We start from the raw sequence: 21,213 nt of genomic DNA, 5'->3' as shown, positions 1-21,213 counted from the left end.
ATATGCCAGCACCCAACACGAGATGTTACAAAACGCAATTCGTAACAGTCCGTTCCAGAATGTACCTGAATGAGCTCTCTTTCTATGCGTACTTTAGCGAGAGCCGCAAGCATAGAAACTTAACTATGCGTTATGACAGATAAACAGTTCAGTGACAAATATTGCGGCAATAGGACAGTAATAGAAGTAAAGTTTCTTAAGAGAGAGCAAAGTGTGGTGTCTTGTGGGAAGCATCCTAGAGAAGCCAATGGGATACAGCCAATCACAAGAAGGGTATGCTGTGTAGCGGTAAAACGTCACGACGTATCCTGAGCCATGAATCTACTACGGCGAACGCGCGTAGGCGACAGCATGTAGGTGACACGCCTACCCGAACTTCCGTTCTCAGCTCGGAAGACCAGCTGTGGACGTGCTCTCGCAGTGGAATCGCTCTCGTGGACGAATGTGCCTCAGTGTTGGCTTCTGCTGTAGATCTACTGCGTTGCGCCCTCTGTTCCTGGTGAGTCATGTTCAGTTCCCAATGTTGTAATGTGTTCCCCTACGAAGCTACTTGAGTGGTAATGCACTGGCATTTTCTGAGCGACAATAAGACTCTGGATTTAGATGCCCTGTCAGCCCACGTCACATTCACAGCTGTCACAGCATAGTTACTTTAGTGTTAAGCGGACCAGGAGTCTAAACATCCCAGAGTAACACCATATGTTTAATTTTTATTTAGGATTTAGTATTAAGTTAACGTAGTTAGATGATAACTGAGTGTTTGCATCTGTTGTGTGGCAATGGTGTGAGCACTACAAGTGCAAGAGGCATGATGAAGGCAGAGGTGCCGCGTAGGGATCCTCTAGAAGCTATAAGGGCTAGCTAGATCTATTCCAGCTACCTCATGTTTATTTCGGAAGACCAGAAAGAGAAGGTATCATTTGTGTGTGAGTTTTACAAGAAATCCATAACCTTGATGCTCCAAGATATTGTATGGGGTTTGTTAGGGATATTTGTAGCAATCCAGTGCAGGATTTTTTCTAACTCCCCAGCGAGCTAAGGAAACATAATAATATACGGGAGCTCTTGGTGACCTGGAAGCTCCAATATCTAAGTGGTTATGCCACACTGGATCCCATGCTGATAGGTCTGCCGATGTCAGGAGATGCTGGAACTGCAAAACCCGATCGGCGCGTGTTGGCTGCTAGAGGGTGATGACAGCCGCACTTCGCAGAACCTAATCTGCATAGCCCTCATGGCCCCTTGCCCTGTAAGCTGTGTTACAGCCCCTTGGTTGGTGGTGTGAATCTGAGTCAGGTGAGCGACAAGAGAAGTGTGCATTTCTAAGATAAGGAAATCCATCCAAGACGTCAGACTCTGAAGCACTCCTGAGGAATTGGCATGCGTGTTACGTCTTTCCTGGGACTGCTGTAAGTGGAGACAGGACTGAGCAGTTGAGTTCAAGATATACAGCGAAAGAGTACAAGAGAACAAGAGCGAGCCCATGTCGCCCTGCGCATGCTCCCCTTGAGTATGGTGTGCCCCTGTGAGCCATGGACTCTAGTCTAGCGTGTCTGGAACTCTGGATCAAGTGCGATCTGAAGCGGGTAATATAGATGGCTAGAGACCGATATGTTCCGTATGAGATCTATCTGTGGTTAAGGTGCGGCGCGGACCAACCAGTCCCGATACGAAGCCGAAGAGAACAAGAGCGTAGTGTGGTAGGGAACAGCGAGAACGCCTTTATATATCCGGCGAACAGCGTCGGCGAAGCCGACAAGAGTTCGCCCTGGATCTCTGGGTAGAACTATCGGAAGCCAGCCTAGGGCTACCAAAGTGTGGAGTTCCAGGAAACGGTGCAGAATGCTGTGACACAAGGAAGCGAGAAACCTGTGTCATGAGAAACCAAAAAGAAAAAATATAATAAGAAATTCTTATCCTCCAAAAAATGCTGAAAACGTTACGCTAGGGAGGGAGATGGACAGCCCAAACAATCCAGGAGGCACATAGGATCCTACTTGGAGTCCTCTGAGAGACCAGGTGATATGGAATTCCCAGCATCACAAGAGAGAAGCATCGACTCCCTTTATCTGCAGGAGGACCCAGGAGAGTCTGGTGCAGTCATGAGAGTTGCCCATACCCCTGGCCGCACAGCTCTAGTAGCAGCATGCGAACGAGCAAGTGTATGTGATGCTGAACGATATGAGGAGATTAAGTAATCCAAGTATGCATAAAAAGATATCAATAATAGAAAGGATCGAACACACCAGCATGATATCTTTAGGGTTTTTGATGGAGCTTTTAAGAGTGTAGTATATATATGAAAAGGATGCCGAGAATAGAAGTCAGAGACAGATGGAGGATCAGAGGAGTCATCATGTGTAATACCTGGTTGAGCGCTACAGGTACGAAGTCTTCTCCCATTGCGCTGTCACTGTTGTACCATGAGAGAGTCTATAGTGTGCATTGGACCATGACAGTGCAGAATCTTAGTGGATAGTGTCATCCATCTAATTCATATGCTTGTGTAACTATGACGAGCGAAGTCACAGGCACCGAGACGAGGGTCTGGGTGCATTTGTGAGGAGGGTGATTCGTACTCGTAGACTGCACGAAGAGCATTCTTATGGTTGCATGCATGCCTGGATGTGTAAGACATGCAAGATAGAGGTTCCCATACAATATTTTGAGAGGACAGAGAGTCTATGGAACAGAGAGTCTATGGAGACACCCAGAGCTGTGGAGGAGGGAGTCACAACGCATGAAGTGGTCTACGGCGTAGGAGAACAGATTGGGGTGCAATAGAGGGACAGGAGAGTCTTATGGAGGACACAGAATTGACGATTATTTTGAGATTATGGTGCCGATATCCTATTGGATATGATATGGTTCTCACAGACTCGTGAAAGAGACCCAGGAGTGAGACGATGTTAATTTAGCTAAGGGTGAATCTACGCAATAGCCCAGCTCTGAGAGATTTTCAGAACTAGTAGAGAAAATAAGAACCAGAAAGAGACCCACTTGAGATGGAGCTCAAGTCCGCATAATGTAACACAGCCACAGGAGAGATGACGAGAATAGTCCAGCTGAAGAGCACACTCCCGCGAGCCTTATGAGTGTGTAACAGACCAGGAGAAACTCATAGGAGCTGTATATGACCTCGCCTACTGCTCCCAAGCTTATGGCCACGACGTGAAGGGCTGTGTCGAATTGTCGAACCTGAGAACTGATAGGGAGATGCTGGTAGTTGTCTAGTGGGCTTCAGGGGCCACAGGAGAAGAAGTCTCCATGAGAGTGTGCTCGGAGGAAGACAGGTGTGTAGCAGCACGCTGCTGATGGCACTTGGACATGAGGAGGTCTAAATTGAAGCGATTGTAGCTCGAAGTATATGTCAAACCTAGTATCTGCTAGTCTGAGGTATCCTAACAGTCAGGACGAGATACTCTCTCTCTAGCCCGGCCAAGTCACCCAAGACAGGTCCCCTCATATCAGACCAGAGAGACCACTCACAGAGACTATATCTGTAGTTCGTAGATGAAAACATGTATTGGGCACGTGGCCGGCCATTCTTTGCTCTAAATTGTGTTTCTGTAGTGATACTTACAATGTAATCCTATTTCATATAAATTCTATTACCTTGCCACGTTGAGCTGGAATCAGCGCTCACACGTGGCTCTGCTTCGAGAGTGGACTGCTCGTACAGTAGAGCCGGCGGCTGGCATAGTCTTCCCTCCGACATATGTACCTGTATCTCACTCGAAATATTCGTCCTCTTCTATAGTACTTGCCGACACTAATACTTGGCAGCTCTGATCCGTGAGCCACGGACAGCGAACTTATGAGGACACGAGTCTATTGGACAAGGACAGAGAGTCTATTGGAGGGACATAGGCGCAGAGATCAGTGTTTTCATTTATTGACCACGTACTCAGAGCAGGATTACACATACAGACCATACCTAACAGCAGGAATAGCGTGGGAAAAGGCAGCAGACTGCGTGTGATGTGAGAGGATACCCCAATGCAGCAGCGACCCTAGAGATTCTTTAAGTGTAGCTTTGTGGAGTGTGGAGTAGCTAGACATGCACCTGGTCCTAGTGCGAGTGGATGGATGTATACGATGATCCTCCTAAATCATCGTCTTTTTCTTGTATAGTCAGGACTCTCCTTACATCTTACGTGTAGACGACATCCCACCGTAGGCCAGGACTTGTGACGTAGTAGGTGGTTGCGCTATATCGCCAAACACACGAACTGTGTTGGCGTGGCGATATCCGCTGCAGTCACACGCTGGCATTTCTGGGAATCACCGAAGTACTTATAAGGGTCTCAGGCTTGTCTTGGCAAGCAACTTCCCTCGACCGAAGCAGTCATTTACTTCGCCACCTCTGCTGTTTATTTATTTATTGGTGTGGAAGTCAGAGAAGAACAGATCTACAGTGAGTCGAGATCTGTTCCTTACTGCCAATTTGGCAATTCTGTAGGACGGATGATGTTCAGAGCCGATGACAGCATTGATGTCTCGGTAGGAGTGCCTTGTACTACCGGTAGTGAGCCTGCTTGCTGGTAGTGGGACCCTGCTTTTACTTTAATTGTGGGCAGAATCGTCACTCAATGTATGGCACGGCTGGCCTAGGAACTGCTAGTGTGAGACCAGAGGATGGCGTTGAAACTGCACAGAGTAGCCCACACTAGCCGCTATCTACCTCCCAAGTGCTGAGGACTAAAAGCATGTGCACCATTCATGTGGCTGACAAAATATTGATGTGATATTGCAATTTTATTATTGAGGTACTAGCGAGAGTGTCCTGTATAGTAGAGAGAGGAGCGAGCACGGTGAACCGATTAAGCCCATATTTGTTCACCCACTCTCGATGATCGAGAGATCACTATGTGTAACCCTGCGTCGTCCTGAACGTGTAACATGCATCTAAGACTAGGATCTGACGCGTGTCGTTAAACTGACAGGATTCACCAGCCTCAGGCCTCCCACCTAGGCTTGCGATTGACGAACGTGATCTATGGAGAGCCACACCACCACAGCTTTTGGTACTTGCATTTGGTTGCATGTCCGGGATGTCCTACCCTTAGCCACCGCTGCCACTTCCTGGATCTCTGTTACGCTTTAGATTTGTCCTCATGCTGCTGTTGAAGCGATGACAGCTGCGAGGACAGGGCAGAGTAACTTGCACAGACTATCCTGGCGGTCTCTCCACAGGGAAGTACATGGGCCATTGTGGTGCCTGAGAGGAGTTGCTCTCTCGACCGAGGATGCATCGCGTGGCTGCTGCAGCATAGCATGTGAGCTAGGTGCACCAGCCATCTATAGGCCAGCGTGTGGTGGAAGAGAGTTCGAATTAACAAGCTATGAGCGGCAGCGATGAGACATTTGCAGCGAGCCACCTATCCCTTCTAATTGGCAACTGAGCACTGCGAGGAGCGAATGCCATTAAGGATGATAAGCGCAAAAGCCTTCTGATAGCGCGATATCCATAAACATTCTGTTAGCATAATTGAGGAAACACTTTTGTAATTAAACTCCTTGTCTCCTAGCATAGCAAAGCGCCCGTAGCACCATATACGTCATTACGAAAAACATTAAAATAATGCAAAAGTCTACAGAGCGTCCTATATAGGCAACACGACTGATTGGCTCCACTCCATGTATGCTAACTTCCATCTCGAAGTGCATATTCTTCAGATTGTAGCGGCCATGAGTTTGAGTGTGCTGTTTAAATACACAAACCAGCGATTTACAGTTGTGTAGTTCTCTTTATGGTTTCCTAAGTCTTTCTTAAACTGTCGCATACTTTATGGACATCTTCGCGACACTGCTAAGGACATGTCACAAGTACTTAATAGCTCATGATAGGTTGTCGGGCTCACCATAGTCCACATTATGCGGCTGGCATCCCATAGAACTCGTCCTGGGACGATCAACGTGATGCTTAGAACTCTTTACTATACAGTAATCAGCGTGCTTCGACACTGGGGAGACTGTTCCGTGGGAACGCAAAATCTGTGCTATATTGCTGTAGCATTATTCGCGTTCATAGCCGAGTATGCATATGTCTCATTTTTAACAAATTTACGTGTTTTCTATCTGGCCTTGATGTAACTGATCATGAGAGAATTCTGTAGTGCTGTTGAAAATCACCTAGCATTTCTCTACTCACACTCTCTTATTGTTCCCATGTACCAACCAGCATGGACGATGTGTAGTTAACCTTCTCACTCAGAGCTCTAACATTTAGGACCTCATTGTTGTAATCTCCTATCTGATGGGATATATACATCGATTGTGACTACTATTTCGGCCTCATTTTAACACGAAAGACATATATAAATATGAACTATAATTACAGTGCGCCATCCTCTACTCCAGTTCATCAAGCTAGTCCTTGAGATCTTTAGTCTTCGTCCATCATCATATGAGACCCAGCCTAGCTTTACTTTCCACTGGCAGCGATTTATCCTCTACGCTCCCCATGCACAACACAGCGCTCCGCACAGTCTCTCTTCTAGCTATCACTGCACTGACCCAGCAGGAGTCCACGATCACCTACGAGTGAGTCACAAAATGCCTCCACATATTTCTCAGAATCTCACATAGGCGAGCAATCCTCAACAGCTACCCATAATGGCCTCAGCAGCACAAAGCCACTATGTAGATATGTCTCTCAGAGTACTACACTGACGCACTGCTCGCCCCACAGTGCAGCGTCTCTCACACAGTCCATGCCAGCTTCGCCAACGCACCTGCTATCCACACAGCAGATCTGAGCAAGATGGAGAGTATGAGTCATAGCATGCCCTCAGGTACGGCCCTAGCCCCAACGCCGTGCATAGGTTCGAGGCCTACTTGTACAGGTTTTGACACAACAGACCGATGCACCCGCGTGCTCTACAAGTTGATACCATCTACAGGACGAGAAGGACTACACGAGAGAAACTCTGTCGTAGCGCAAGAGAAAACAAGAAAGATGAAGGACTGAACAGAAATTCGCAAGAAAGAAAAGAAAAGCAAGAGAGAGAGAAGGAAGAGAGAGAGAAGAGAGAGAGAGAGGAGAAAAGAGCATGAGGCAAGAGAGGAGATGCTGAGTCACGCATAAGGCCATTGAAGAAGAGGCAAGAAGAGAGAGAAGCGAAGATATGAAGGGCTATCGGTACGTCTCACACGCATATGCCCACTCAGCAAAGAAGAAAGAGAGAAAGTCACAGAGTACTTGAGAGAGAGTTCGATGGCAGCAATATGCAGGACATTGGATCGATCATGCTAAGGAAATGCACTCCATATAGCAGGACACTCTGCCATGGACTACACCTTCTTCCGGCAACGTCTGATTGTGCCTATCGGCTGGAATGGAGAGATGAGATGTCGTATAGCTTCAGGCGTGTGTACTGTTCGAAGGATATAGCCCGCACAGAGTACTGCATCTTGAAGGTTCCTTTTGGAACTCAGCAGTGCTTTAGTATAGAGTTGCCAAGGAAAGGCAATTTGAGAGAAGGGCGTGAATTGGTCCTTGTATCTGCTGTTAGTTAATATAGAGGTCCAGATGCAGAGGGAGTAAAGAAGGTATTTGAATATGGAGTAGAAAAAGTAGACGAAGACTTATAAGTGAAAAAAAATGTGCCTCCAGTACCATCAGGAGAAGAGACAGGGGGAAATGAGATCTAGGCACAATGCGCAGGTGGCCAGGAAGGCCCAGAGGATAAAGGCGTGCTGGACCACCTGCTACAAAAGAAGTAAGTGCCATGCTTATATTATTGCTGTGTGTGTTTCACCTTGAAGCTAGTCAGCAAATGAAGAGTTAAATTTATATTGGAGTAATGGGTCTGTAGCGATTTAAGAAGTTGTGACCAGTTCACCTGAGATGCTAGGCCCTGGTAGACAACTGTGAACACTCGGAGTAGATGATTATGATATTTATATTGTGTGGTTTACAGGTGCAGTCTATAAGTTTGCTAGCGAGCGACGCGGAAATGGTCCCTTGAAAGTGCCGACTCTGTCTGTATTGGTCAGCCAGCTTATCGGTCGGTGGTCCCGAAAGCGCAATGACAGCCTCCTTCCCTCAGCGGCGGCCTGGGTCGTGCGGGAACACTGGGAGTCTCAGCCAGCCACTACCAGCGACTCGCCCTCTATACCGACAAGAGCCATATAGCAGCGCTGTGCTAGTGAGTGCATTCGATGGCCGCAGTGGTATACCATGTGCCCTGGCAGGCCTCCTGTGCCAGAGGAAGGTTCACACGTGAACTTCCAAGAAGACCCAACCTGCGCACTTTTCTCCCGTCAGTTCTCCCTTCTCTTGATCTTATTGTTAAGAAGAAGCTTATAATCTTACCTTGGATTCAGCGGTTCTGGGCTCTCAATTCAGGAGGGAAACCCTCATCTCATGCCATAGCGTGCATCACTTTCTGTTGGGTGTAGTCTACCAGGAAGCCTTCTTCAAGGACCTTCTGATTGAACTCTGCCTCCATAGTATGTTCCATGCTCACTTCTTTCTGTCTTAATGTCAAACCGTCCTGTCTTTATTTTACAATATATAGTCTCTTATTCAGGGCAAAAAACAGAAGTTTGCTGAAAGGTCTTTTCCTCCCATAATCCATTGGAGCCAACCTGACAGGTATTTCTTATATAGCCCAAGCTCGTCTTGAATTCTTAACCTTCCTGCCTCAACTTTCCATATGCTTGGGTTACAGTGTGTGCTGACCCGCCCAGTGCTCACCACCATGCCTGGTGTTCCCCATACCCTTCACTTCTTTCTTCCTTCCTTCTTTCCTTCCTTCTTTCCTTCCTTCCTTCCTTCCTTCCTTCCTTCCTTCCTTCCTTCCTTCCTTCCTTCCTTCCTTCCTCCCTCCTCCCTCCCTCCCTCCCTTTCTCTCTCTCTCTCTCTCTCTCTCTCTCTCTCTCTTCCTTCCTTCCTTCCTTCCCCCTCTTTCTTTCTTTCTTTCTTTCTTTCTTTCTTTCTTTCTTTCTTTCTTTCTTTCTTTCTTTCTCTCTCTCTCTCTCTCTCTCTCTCTCTCTTTCTCTCTCTTCCTTCCTTCCTTCCTTCCTTCCTTCCTCCCTCCCTCCTTCCTTCCTTCCTCCTTCCTTCTTTCTTTTCTTTTCTTTTCTTTTCTTTTCGTTCGTCTGTCATCTTTTTTGTTTTTTTCGAGACAGAGTTTCTCTGTGTAGTCCTTGTCCTGTAATTCACTTTGTAGACCAGGCTGGCCTCAAACTCACTGAGATCCGCCTGCCTCTGCCTCCCACGTGCTGGGATTAAAGGTGTGCGCCACTGCCCAGCATAGCCTTCATTTCTTACTTCTAGCTTTTTACATGGTGTTAGTCCTTTGGTTGGGAAGGCATTCACACTGTATTTCCCTGTCTTAGTTACTGTTCTATTGCTGTGAAGAAACACCATGACCAAGACAATTTATTTGAAAGCAAACAAACATTTAACTGGGAATGTGTCTACAGTTTCAGAGGATGAGTCCATGACCATCATGTTGGGGAGCATGGTGGTAGGCAGGCAGGAAAGTAAGGCACAGGAGCAGTAGCTGAGAACATACTCGGATGCTATTGTCAAAATAGGCCCTCAGGCACAGTTCTGTTCTCTCTAGCTGGTGGTATGGGCACCCGGTAACCTGGCTGCCCCAATGCTGTGCACAGTGGTTGCCAGATATGGTGACTATGGGCATTCCGTTCAGAAAAGGATGGCAGGCAGTCAGGGGCTGGGGTCAGTGGTGGTTTTCAAAGACACATTGGCTATCTCTTTGGAGGTCTCAGGACTGGGGTGTCCAGGTCTTGTTTCCACCCTGTGGTCATGCTTCCTCCCAGGTGCACTGTTCTCCATAGACTCACCATCAGACTCTCTGTCCTCCACAGACTCTGTGTCCTCCACAGACTCTGTGTCCTCCATAGACTCTGTGTCCTCCATAGACTCTGTGTCCTCCATACACTCTCTGTCTTCCATAGACTCTGTGTCCTCCATAGACTCTGTGTCCTCCTTAGACTCTCTGTCCTCCATAGACTCTGTGTCCTCCATAGACTCTCTGTCCTCCACAGACTCTGTGTCCTCCATAGACTCTCTGTCCTCCACAGACTCTCTGTCCTCCACAGACTCTCTGTCCTCCATAGACTCTCTGTCCTCCATAGACTCTCTGTCCTCCATAGACTCTCTGTCCTCCATAGACTCTCTGTCCTCCATAGACTCTGTGTCCTCCACAGACTCTGTGTCCTCCATAGACTCTCTGTCTTCCATAGACTCTGTGTCCTCCATAGACTCTGTGTCCTCCATAGACTCTCTGTCCTCCATAGACTCTGTGTCCTCCATAGACTCTCTGTCCTCCATAGACTCTGTGTCCTCCATAGACTCTCTGTCCTCCATAGACTCTCTGTCCTCCACAGACTCTGTGTCCTCCATAGACTCTCTGTCTTCCATAGACTCTGTGTCCTCCATAGACTCTGTGTCCTCCATAGACTCTCTGTCCTCCATAGACTCTGTGTCCTCCATAGACTCTGTGTCCTCCATAGACTCTCTGTCCTCCACAGACTCTGTGTCCTCCATAGACTCTGTGTCCTCCATAGACTCTGTGTCCTCCATAGACTCTCTGTCCTCCATAGACTCTCTGTCCTCCATAGACTCTCTGTCCTCCATAGACTCTCTGTCCTCCACATACTCTGTGTCCTCCATAGACTCTGTGTCCTCCATAGACTCTGTGTCCTCCATAGACTCTGTGTCCTCCTTAGACTCTCTGTCCTCCATAGACTCTCTGTCCTCCATAGACTCTCTGTCCTCCACAGACTCTGTGTCCTCCATAGACTCTCTGTCTTCCATAGACTCTCTGTCCTCTACATACTCTGTGTCCTCCATAGACTCTCTGTCCTCCATAGACTCTCTGTCCTCCATAGACTCTCTGTCCTCCACAGACTCTGTGTCCTCCATAGACTCTCTGTCCTCCATAGACTCTCTGTCCTCCATAGACTCTCTGTCCTCCATAGACTCTGTGTCCTCCACAGACTCTCTGTCCTCCATAGACTCTGTGTCCTCCATAGACTCTGTGTCCTCCATAGACTCTCTGTCCTCCATAGACTCTCTGTCCTCCATAGACTCTCTGTCCTCCATAGACTCTCTGTCCTCCATAGACTCTCTGTCCTCCACAGACTCTCTCTGTGTCCTCCATAGACTCTCTGTCCTCCACAGACTCTCTGTCCTCCATAGACTCTGTGTCCTCCACAGACTCTCTGTCCTCCATAGACTCTCTGTCCTCCATAGACTCTGTGTCCTCCATAGACTCTCTGTCCTCCATGGACTCTCTGTGTCCTCCATAGACTCTCTGTCCTCCATAGACTCTCTGTCCTCCACAGACTCTCTGTCCTCCATAGACTCTCTGTCCTCCATGGACTCTGTGTCCTCCATAGACTCTCTGTCCTCCATAGACTCTCTGTCCTCCATAGACTCTGTGTCCTCCATAGACTCTGTGTCCTCCACAGACTCTCTCTGTCCTCCACAGACTCTCTGTCCTCCATAGACTCTCTGTCCTCCATAGACTCTGTGTCCTCCATAGACTCTCTGTCCTCCATAGACTCTGTGTCCTCCACAGACTCTCTGTCCTCCATAGACTCTCTGTCCTCCATAGACTCTGTGTCCTCCACAGACTCTCTGTCCTCCATAGACTCTCTGTCCTCCACAGACTCTGTGTCCTCCATAGACTCTCTGTCCTCCATAGACTCTCTGTCCTCCATAGACTCTGTGTCCTCCATAGACTCTGTGTCCTCCACAGACTCTCTCTGTCCTCCACAGACTCTCTGTCCTCCATAGACTCTGTGTCCTCCATAGACTCTGTGTCCTCCTTAGACTCTCTGTCCTCCATAGACTCTGTGTCCTCCACAGACTCTCTGTCCTCCATAGACTCTGTGTCCTCCACAGACTCTCTCTGTCCTCCACAGACTCTCTGTCCTCCATAGACTCTGTGTCCTCCATAGACTCTCTGTCCTCCATAGACTCTCTGTCCTCCATAGACTCTCTGATCTCCATAGACTCTCTGTCCTCCATAGACTCTGTGTCCTCCATAGACTCTGTGTCCTCCATAGACTCTCTGTCCTCCATAGACTCTCTGATCTCCATAGACTCTCTGTCCTCCATAGACTCTCTGTCCTCCATAGACTCTGTGTCCTCCACAGACTCTCTCTGTCCTCCATAGACTCTCTGTCCTCCATAGACTCTGTGTCCTCCATAGACTCTGTGTCCTCCATAGACTCTCTGTCCTCCATAGACTCTGTGTCCTCCATAGACTCTCTGTCCTCCATAGACTCTCTGTCCTCCATAGACTCTCTGTCCTCCATAGACTCTCTGTCCTCCATAGACTCTGTGTCCTCCATAGACTCTCTGTCCTCCATAGACTCTCTGTCCTCCATAGACTCTGTGTCCTCCATAGACTCTCTGTCCTCCATAGACTCTGTGTCCTCCATAGACTCTCTGTCCTCCATAGACTCTCTGTCCTCCACAGACTCTGTGTCCTCCATAGACTCTCTCTGTGTCCTCCATAGACTCTGTGTCCTCCACAGACTCTGTGTCCTCCACAGACTCTCTGTCCTCCACAGACTCTCTGTCCTCCACAGACTCTCTGTCCACAGACTCTCTGTCCTCCATAGACTCTGTGTCCTCCACAGACTCTCTGTCCTCCTTAGACTCTCTGTCCTCCATAGACTCTGTGTCCTCCACATACTCTGTGTCCTCCATAGACTCTGTGTCCTCCATAGACTCACTGTCCTTCTGGCTATACCTTCCTCCCTGGGATGATGTCCTGAGGTCAACCTGTTTACATTTTGGTGTGGAGAGCTGAACTTTCCAGTCGTCACTGTTGTCCGCCCCTCTAAAACAGCTTTTCCTCAATTTGCATCTCTCCTCTTGCGTTTCTACCGGTCTCCTCTGTTGACCCCCTCTTGGAGGGGCCAGCTTCACACTGCAGGCACGGCCTTAGCAGCCTTGCAGTTTCTTCTGCCTGCATGTGAGCACTTCTCATTTCCTTCTGGGTCTTGCTGCCTGTTGTGGACTCTGTAACGGCCTGTTGAATGTTTACCATTTTTGTTTATATCCATTTTTAATTAATTTCTTTCCTAGCCTAATTACAGTTTCTCCTCCCTCCCTCCCCTCCTTACAATCTCTCCCCCTGTCCTCTCCTCTTTCCCCCATCCACTTTTTCCCTTTTCTCTTCAGAAAAGTGCTGGTCTCCCATGTATATCCGTCAGCCATGGCATATCAACATGCAGTAAGACTAGGCACCTCCTCTCCTATTAAGGCTGTACGAGGCAACCCGGTAGGACGAAAGGGTCCTTAAAGCAGGTAACAGAGTCAAAGACAGCCCCTGCTCCCTCTGTTAGGAGTCCACAAGGAGACCAAGCTACACAGCTGTAACACATGTGCAGAGGGCCTAGGTCAGTCCCACACAAGTTCTCTGGTTGCCCTATGTTCAGTTTCGGTCTCTGTGAGCCCCTAGGAGCCCAGGTTAGTTGATTGTGTGTGTTTTCTTGTGGTGTTCTTGGCCCTTTGTCTCCCATAATCCTTCTTCTCCCTCTTCCTCAGGTTCCCTGAGGTCCACCTAATGTTTGACTGTTGATCTCTGAATCTGTTTCCATCAGTTGCTGGGTGAAGCCTCTCTAATAGCAACTGGGCTAGTCATGACCTCTGAGTATAGCAGAATGCCATTAGGAATCATTTCACTGGCTTTTTCTTCTTTGTCAATTGTGTTTAGTTCTATCCTAGGTCTCTGGGGTGTCCAGCCTCTGGGTCCTGGCCCTCCAGACAGTGTCGGGGTGGGCTCCCTCTCATAGTATGGGTCTCAAGCTGGACCAGTCATTGGTTGGCTATTCCCATAATTTTTGTGCCATTTTTGTTTCAGAATATCTTGTAGGCAGGGCAAATTGTAGGTCAGAGTTTATGTGGCTGGGTTGGGGTCCCAGTATTTCCACAGGAGATGACTGGTTCAGGCTCTGTGTCCCCCATTACCAGGAGTCTTAGCTTCTGGGTCTGAATGTCACATTTTCTTGGCTCTGCACTTGTGTCTTGCCAGCTCCTCAGGCTGTAAGGGCTGAAGTGACTGGAGCTGCTCACCTGGCAGTAGTCAGCAGCAGCTGTGGCAGTGACAGACTGGTAGGAAAGGAAGCCTTTGTCCTGGCTCTTTTCGTGGATGCCATGTGCATCAGTTCCTTCCAGTTACCCTGAATCTTTTCTAGACTAGCTTTTCTCCACTAGATGTTGAAGGCAGCCTGGCCCACCTTTCAGGATTTTCCTGTCTGTTACCCTCTCTAGGAAGGAGGCAACTGGACAGTATTCAAGTCAGAATCCCAGGAACCCTGTTTGCAGATTCGGTCTTCAGGAAGCCCTGGTTTCCAGAATGCTGAGCTCTTTCTTCTCAGTGCAGCAGGGGCGGGGTGACTAGAGCTCCTTAGCTCTTTGCTCTCTGAAGCCATCTTTGTGTTGTGCCTAATGATCTGTGGTAACAGTCCCATCATGGGGCCAAGTGCCCAACTCTTCTCTCCTGATGCCTCCAGAAAGTCTTTGCTTTATAGAGCACAGTTCTGCCACATGTGCCTGAATACAGATAGGGAGAAGAGAGAACTACCTTATTTTGCAAGTGAATATTTGTGCCTTTTTTTTTTTTTTTTTTTTTTTTTTTTTTGCATGCAGGTTGCCCATGAACTACTAGGTTTCCATGCTTCTGTAAATTAAATAGGAATTCAGTCGAAACTACCACATACTGGGATTAGAATGTGTTGCTCAAGGTATCTCCTTTATGCAGATCTTCCTGTGAGGAGCAGAGTTTTCCTTCCCCCACAGTCTCTCCTTGGCTGGTTGTAGACTTTTTGTTATTCATCATTTGTTAGTGTGTGTTTGTAGAGAAGCCCACCCCTTGTGGTGGGAGGGGTAGCACCGGTCAGTCAAGGTTTGAGGCATTCAAGATGTATCTCAGAGTGCACAGCCCACTGGGTACTTCCCACAACCAGCAGGCTTTGTGGGGGGCGGGGGACGGACCATTTTCTCTCAATTTGTGTCCTCAGGCCAGTGGTGGTACCCCCTTTCACATCTGTGTTAAATTCTTAGTGGATCTTACTGAGAGGATGGGAGAGAGAACCATGGGAAGAGGGCTTCTAAGAAGAGATTTAGATGTGGAACTCACTTAGAGATGTGTGCTCTTCTGTGGGCATCATGGTGTGGTCAGTACTGTGAACAACAGTGCTCAGGTTGTATCTTAATTGGGGTGTGCAGATTCTCCAGTTATTGGAAGTCTGAGAATGGTGGAACTCTGATGGATTTATTTTATTTTACATGTTCATGTGTGTGTCTGTGAATATCTGCCACATGTGTGTGGGTGTCCTCAGAGATTAGAAGAGGACCTTGGATCCTCTGGAGCTGAAGTTACATGCAATTATGAACTACCAAGGTAGGTGCTGGGAATCGAACTCCAGTCTTCTGAAAGAGCAGCATGTGTTCTTAACTGCTGAGCCATCTCTCCAGCCCCAACTATCTTGCTTTAATAGCATTTTTATTTTTAGGAATTAGAGTGTATTGTGTATGTTCATACTGTCCCTGTGTGTGTGGTGTGTAGTATGTGTGTGTTCTTTTCACACATGTACTCTGTGTGTGTGTGTGTGTGTGTGTGTGTGTGTGTGTGTGTGTGTTCGTTCATGTTCTACCTTGGCTGACATCATCCTTGCTGTTACTCATGTAGCAGTGACCTCACAGTCAGTAGAGGGCACCATTGGCCTGGCTCTGTGACCTTGCCTGTGACCCATCACAGGGTCCCTTCCATCGTGTGTTCTAGTGAACCCATCTTTACTGCTGCTCTGAATGGCCACACGTCATTCCTGAAACCTTTTCTTCTGAACTTTCTCAAAATGTGCTCTGAGTCTCAGACCTTGCCTGGAAGACATGTCTCAGACTTGGATTGACTCCCGGCATCTGTGCCTCATGGGGTGGGCACAGGGTCTGTAGAGAATTTAGTTCCTGCCTCCTAAACCACGGGGATTCACAGATGGGTCCTCGGGGCTAGGGGACCAGTAGTACTTGGGATGGTTAGAATATGGTGGGTGACTGGCCAGCACCTGGAGTGTGGGTCACCCCCACCCTCTCGGTCACCATGTGCACACCTTACTCGTGTAGTTTCCGGTGATGGTAGCAGGAGCTTCTAAAATGTAGGTACAGGACTGGGGTGGGGGGGGGCTGCAGAGGGGGCGCCAGATCCACAGGGTAGATGTGGTATTCTTTCTCTAGTGTCAACTGTGTTGATTTTAAGCAATGAAAGGATTATTTATAGTGTAAAATGAATTTAGATATGTTAGCAAGCAGAGTGCGGAATTCACAGGAGTCTCATGAATAAAACTCCAGACTACCGAGGACCCCTCAGATCTGCCATGCAAACACTTAACAGTTTGTACAGGACACAGCCCTGTTGGACGCCATGTTCTTCCTTTCTGTTGGTGAGCTCCAGAGAACGGGGGCAGCTGCTCTGTTCTGGATAGGATGGGGAGGTGGGGACCACACAGGTGTGAACAGGAAGATTTGCTATGAGACTAGACTTCCCTGGGCCTCCCCAGGTCTGGGAGTCCCAGGTCCCTTGCATCTCAGGGTGCCAGAGTTGTCATAAGAGTGCTCCTCCCTCAGGCCTGCCTCTGTGTGGGCCTCGCTAATGGGACGATCCCCGCTTGGCCTCCTGGAGCAGGCATAGTAACAGCTGGCTGACAGAATCTGCCCCAGTGTCTGGGTACTCTGAGGACCACATGTGACCAGGTGTCCAGGGCTTTGAACCCACAAGGTCTTCTGGTGGAGCAGACTCATCTACCAGAGACAGGGGTGTGCTGATGGAGGTGATTCTCATCTATGAAATCATACGATGAGCTGGCTTTTGTTGCCAGTAACAGTGTATTAATTACCTTTCTTGCCATTGTGACCAGATATCTAAAAGAAATTTAAGGGAGATAGGATTTATTTTAATTTGTGGTGTGAGAGGGCTCAGTCCATCATGGAGCCGAAGGTATGGCGGCAGGAGCATATGTCCTCTTGCTCCCACGGTGACACACCACACAGTGGTGAGCTTGTGCTGGAAGTGGGTCCTGGGCCAGAAGCAGAGCCTCACTGTAGCTCTCCAAGCTCGCCCTGTGACCCTAGGTCTAACAGCTAGGGCTCACATCAGTAGATTCCACAGCCTTGTAAAATAGATATACCAGCTAGAGACTAATTGGTCAGACACAGAATCCTCCTAGAGACATTTCACACTCAGAATACAACAAGCAGTGTGTGGTGTGGTGTGGTCAGTACTCAGAATGTGAGTGAATCAGCCAGCGTGAGTAGATTGGTGTACTGTGGGTGATTGGACCTGGGGCAGGCATGTCGCAGGAGGGTCCAGTAGGGGCTGCCTGCTCCGGGCTGAAACCCCAGGAAGGCAGCTGTGATGTTGGACTTGCCTGAGTCCACTGTTCTGAAGATGAACCTTTTAAACACACACAGTCAGCAGAATGTTCCTGAAATGATGTCCCATTTTGTCTCTGTTCCGCAAAGATAAAGATGAAGCTGGAGTTGGTCTTCAGAGGCACCTGCTCTGTTCCGTTTTCAGCTGGTGGTAACCATGTTCTCAAAGGCAGCAACCAGTTATAAGACCGGTCCAGGCTAGAAGGGCTAGACAACCATACCATTTTACATATCAGCATAGCTCTGGGGTGGGTCCTTACTGCCTTTGTACGATGGGAAGGAGCATTGTGAATCTTTGCGCTGTTGAGATCACAGGAAGCCTGTCTGCATGGGGTGTTTGATAACCCTGGTGGTGACTGGAGCAGTCTGTTGTATTAGGCAGGTTTTGCTCAGTCCTGGCATTATTTTAACATTGGTGCTATCAACTTAATTTTTGTATTTATGCCCGCTCTCCAAATCTAGTGAGAACTTAAGGTCGCCCTTGCTGAGCACTGTGCACAAACCAGCACTAGGAGAGGAGGACCTCTATCTCAGCACCAGGCATCCAGTGTAGCACTGTACACACTGCCCTGCTCTTCACACAGGGGTAGCCATGTGACCTGTACCGTAACTCCTGTTTTCCAGAGGAAGAACAGATATTATGAGATTTGACTTGGTGTGTCAGAAGGGGTGACAGCCTGAAGCCTGGGCTGCTGCTGTCCCAGGACTGCACCCCGCATCTTCAGTTCTCGGCGCACACCCCTAGCGCCCCTGCCTTGCTAGGATAAACGGAACGTAATTGTGGAGGAGACGGTGAGCTGAGTCTGTGCCATGGGTGTGGGATCATGTGAGGGTGAGGGTGGAGCTGAAGTGCCCAGGTAAGAGAGAGGAGGATACACAGTCCCAGTACAGGGCTCCCGAGCATGTGGTCCAGTGTGGCAGGCAGATGTGGCTGGCAGCAGTGCCAGTTGTTGCTGTGGTTTGAATGCTAGATCTTCTCGTGATGTGGGGGCCACTGTCCACTCTGTGGGTTGGAGGCTATGAGACAGTTTTTCAGAGCCACTGCTATCCTATCCACGAAACATAGATTCTCGCAGTGTCAGGAAGGGAAGTTGTATGTATGTCTCCTGTGGTTCAGCATGCAGCTCTTCAGAGGAACATAGAGAGACATCCCAGGGCTGTCCTGCTTGACTCTCCCTGGCTTAGTTTTTTTATCTGTGGCTTGCTGAAGCAAGGTGGTCCATGATACCCCACTGGCCCAGTAGCCTAACTGCTCTGATTATAGTAATGGCTGCATCTATGGGTCAGGGCACAACTCTCTGTTAAAAGCCACCATTTCTCATCTATCTCTGTGCCATATTAGAAAAGAATTACGTTTTTGATTTTAAATGATTGCTTGGTGAAAATGAGCGACGAGAAGGGTTTCCTGGGAAGAGAGCATCTTAAGGCTTCTCTTTATAAAACCAGAATGCTGAGATGAAATGATCGAGAGTCCTTTGAGAACGGCACCCGAGAGAGGCAGGGAGAACAATTAGAGTCCATGAGGATCACTGTCGAGGGGATGCTAATTAAATGTGGGACCAGAGGATGCATGGCTGCACGCAGGGCCCTGCTGCATATCTCTGAAGCTCACTGGCTTCCATCTTTGCTTACTTCCCTTCCTGCTTGCTGAGTAGATACTAAGACTGAATACTGACTTTGTTTTAAGGTAATGCATACTTGGAAAAGTCAGGGCTAGCTTTTCTCATGATCTTGGGCCAAGAACGAACTCTTTGAAAAAGAGAGAGAGATCAAAAGCTCACTGCTAAGGACCTGTCACTTTGGGGACCCTTGGGGGCTCTTCACAGGCTGGGGCTCCCAGGCACCCTTCATATTAGTCTGTTGGTGACAGGCTTCTTTTCAGAACCTCTGCCTTACTCAGATGTTGAATGTGAAAGTGTCTCAATACTCCCAGACCTTGTCTGAAATTTCATACTAATTTTCACACTAGAATATGTTTTGAAATGAGACATTTTGTATTTAAGTTTAAACTTAAATGCAGCCTGTTACTTAATGGCATGAGGACATCATGAGGACATTCTGAGAATTGTGTGGTTAGGTGATTTTTGTCATGGCATCATAGAGAGTGCTTACACACTATTGTGCTGTGCTTACACACCAAATACAGAACAACATGAGGTTAGATCTAGCCCAAGAGAAAATGATGTAATCAAGAGACCTGGTGCACACGAAATGGGCAGCGCAACTCCCCACTGACATGATAGGTGGTTTTACATTATGTCTTTTTCTTCTGTAAAAGTTGACCACAGTCTAGTGTGGTAAATTCATAACCCAGTAACAGTTTACTCTCACAGTAGTGTGTAGTTGTGTGTGGCATGCTTGCACAAACCAGCACCACTGCTCACATCAGTAACGTGTTGTGCTGTGACAGTGTTAGGTGATGGAGACTGTGAGCAGCTCTCTTAATGTGCAGCCTGTTGCTGACTGAATCATCACGAATTGCATTGCCTAATCTTATGGGTTTTAGTTTTTTTGTGATAAGTTGAGCTGTTTCCTCTGGAACAGCTGTGTGCTGAAGATGACTGCCCTGGGAGGCAAAAGCCTAGCTGGGTGGGTAGTTAAATGTGTTCATTTTGTGAACATTGGAAGGTGCTGTTCTTGGTTCTTTTGGTTTGGAGTTTCTGTAGAAACGTTGTGTCAACTCACTTGGGTTCCAGTGATTGTGATTTTGGGAAATAGTTATTATGTTAATTTGATGATGCTTCCTTTTCGGTATAGATATCCTAAATTTTATTCTCCTTAAAATTTCATTACTATCTGTTCTCATCAATAGTGATAAACATAGGATAGTTAGTCTTTTTTTTAAGATTTATTTATTTATTTATTTATTTATTTATTTATTTATTTATTATATATACAATGTTCTGTCTGTGTGCATTTCTGCAGGCCAGAGTGATTGTGAGCCACCATGTGGATGCTGGGAATTGAACTCAGGACCTCTGGAAGAGCAGCCAGTACTCTTATCCTCTGAGCCATCTCTCCAGCTCCAGGATAGATAGTCTTGTAAAGACATAAACTCTCCCCATTTCTAGCTCATGTCCAAGTCTCTTGATGTATGTGGACAGGGAGTAGGGGTGCCGAAGGCCTGTCTAAAGGTCTCTGTGGCCCCACCCAGAGTGGACAGCATTCCCTCGTGAATGTAAGAAGACCACAGAGTGACCTGACTGAAGCTGCTTTGAGAGTCCTAGAGAATGAGCAGGGGTGTCTGTGGTGGTATTGTGTTCCCCAAAATATTGTGTACCCTAATAAATTTATCTGGGGTCAGAGAACAGACAGCCACTAGATACAGAGGCTAGAAAATGGTGGCACTCATGCCTTTAATCCTAGCATTCCAGAGACGGAAATTCCTCTGGATCTCTGTGAGTTCAAGGCCACATTGGAAACAGCCAGACATGGTGACTCACGCCTTTAATCCAGGGAGTGGTGGCAAAAAACAGGAAGATATATATGGTGTGAAGACCAGAAACTAGAAGCATTTGGCTGGTTAAGCTTTCAGGCTTTCGAGCAGCAGTTTAGCTGAGATTCATTCTGGATGAGGACTCAGAGGCTTCCAGTCTGAGCAAACAGGATCAGCTGAGGAACTGGCAAGGTGAGGAAGCTGTGGCTTGTTCTGCTTCTCTGATCTTCCAGCATTCACCCCAATACCTGGCCTCAGGTTTGATTTTATTAATAAGACTCTTTAAGATTCATGCTACAGGTGTCAGGATACTTGGGGTTCAGCTCACTGCCACTTGGACAGGTCACTTAAT

Source organism: Peromyscus leucopus, chromosome 22 (genome assembly GCF_004664715.2).
Source record: "Peromyscus leucopus breed LL Stock chromosome 22, UCI_PerLeu_2.1, whole genome shotgun sequence".
Taxonomy (NCBI): domain Eukaryota; kingdom Metazoa; phylum Chordata; class Mammalia; order Rodentia; family Cricetidae; genus Peromyscus; species Peromyscus leucopus.
The sequence above is the reverse complement of the archived record's forward strand: the minus strand, read 5'-3'. Positions refer to the sequence as shown.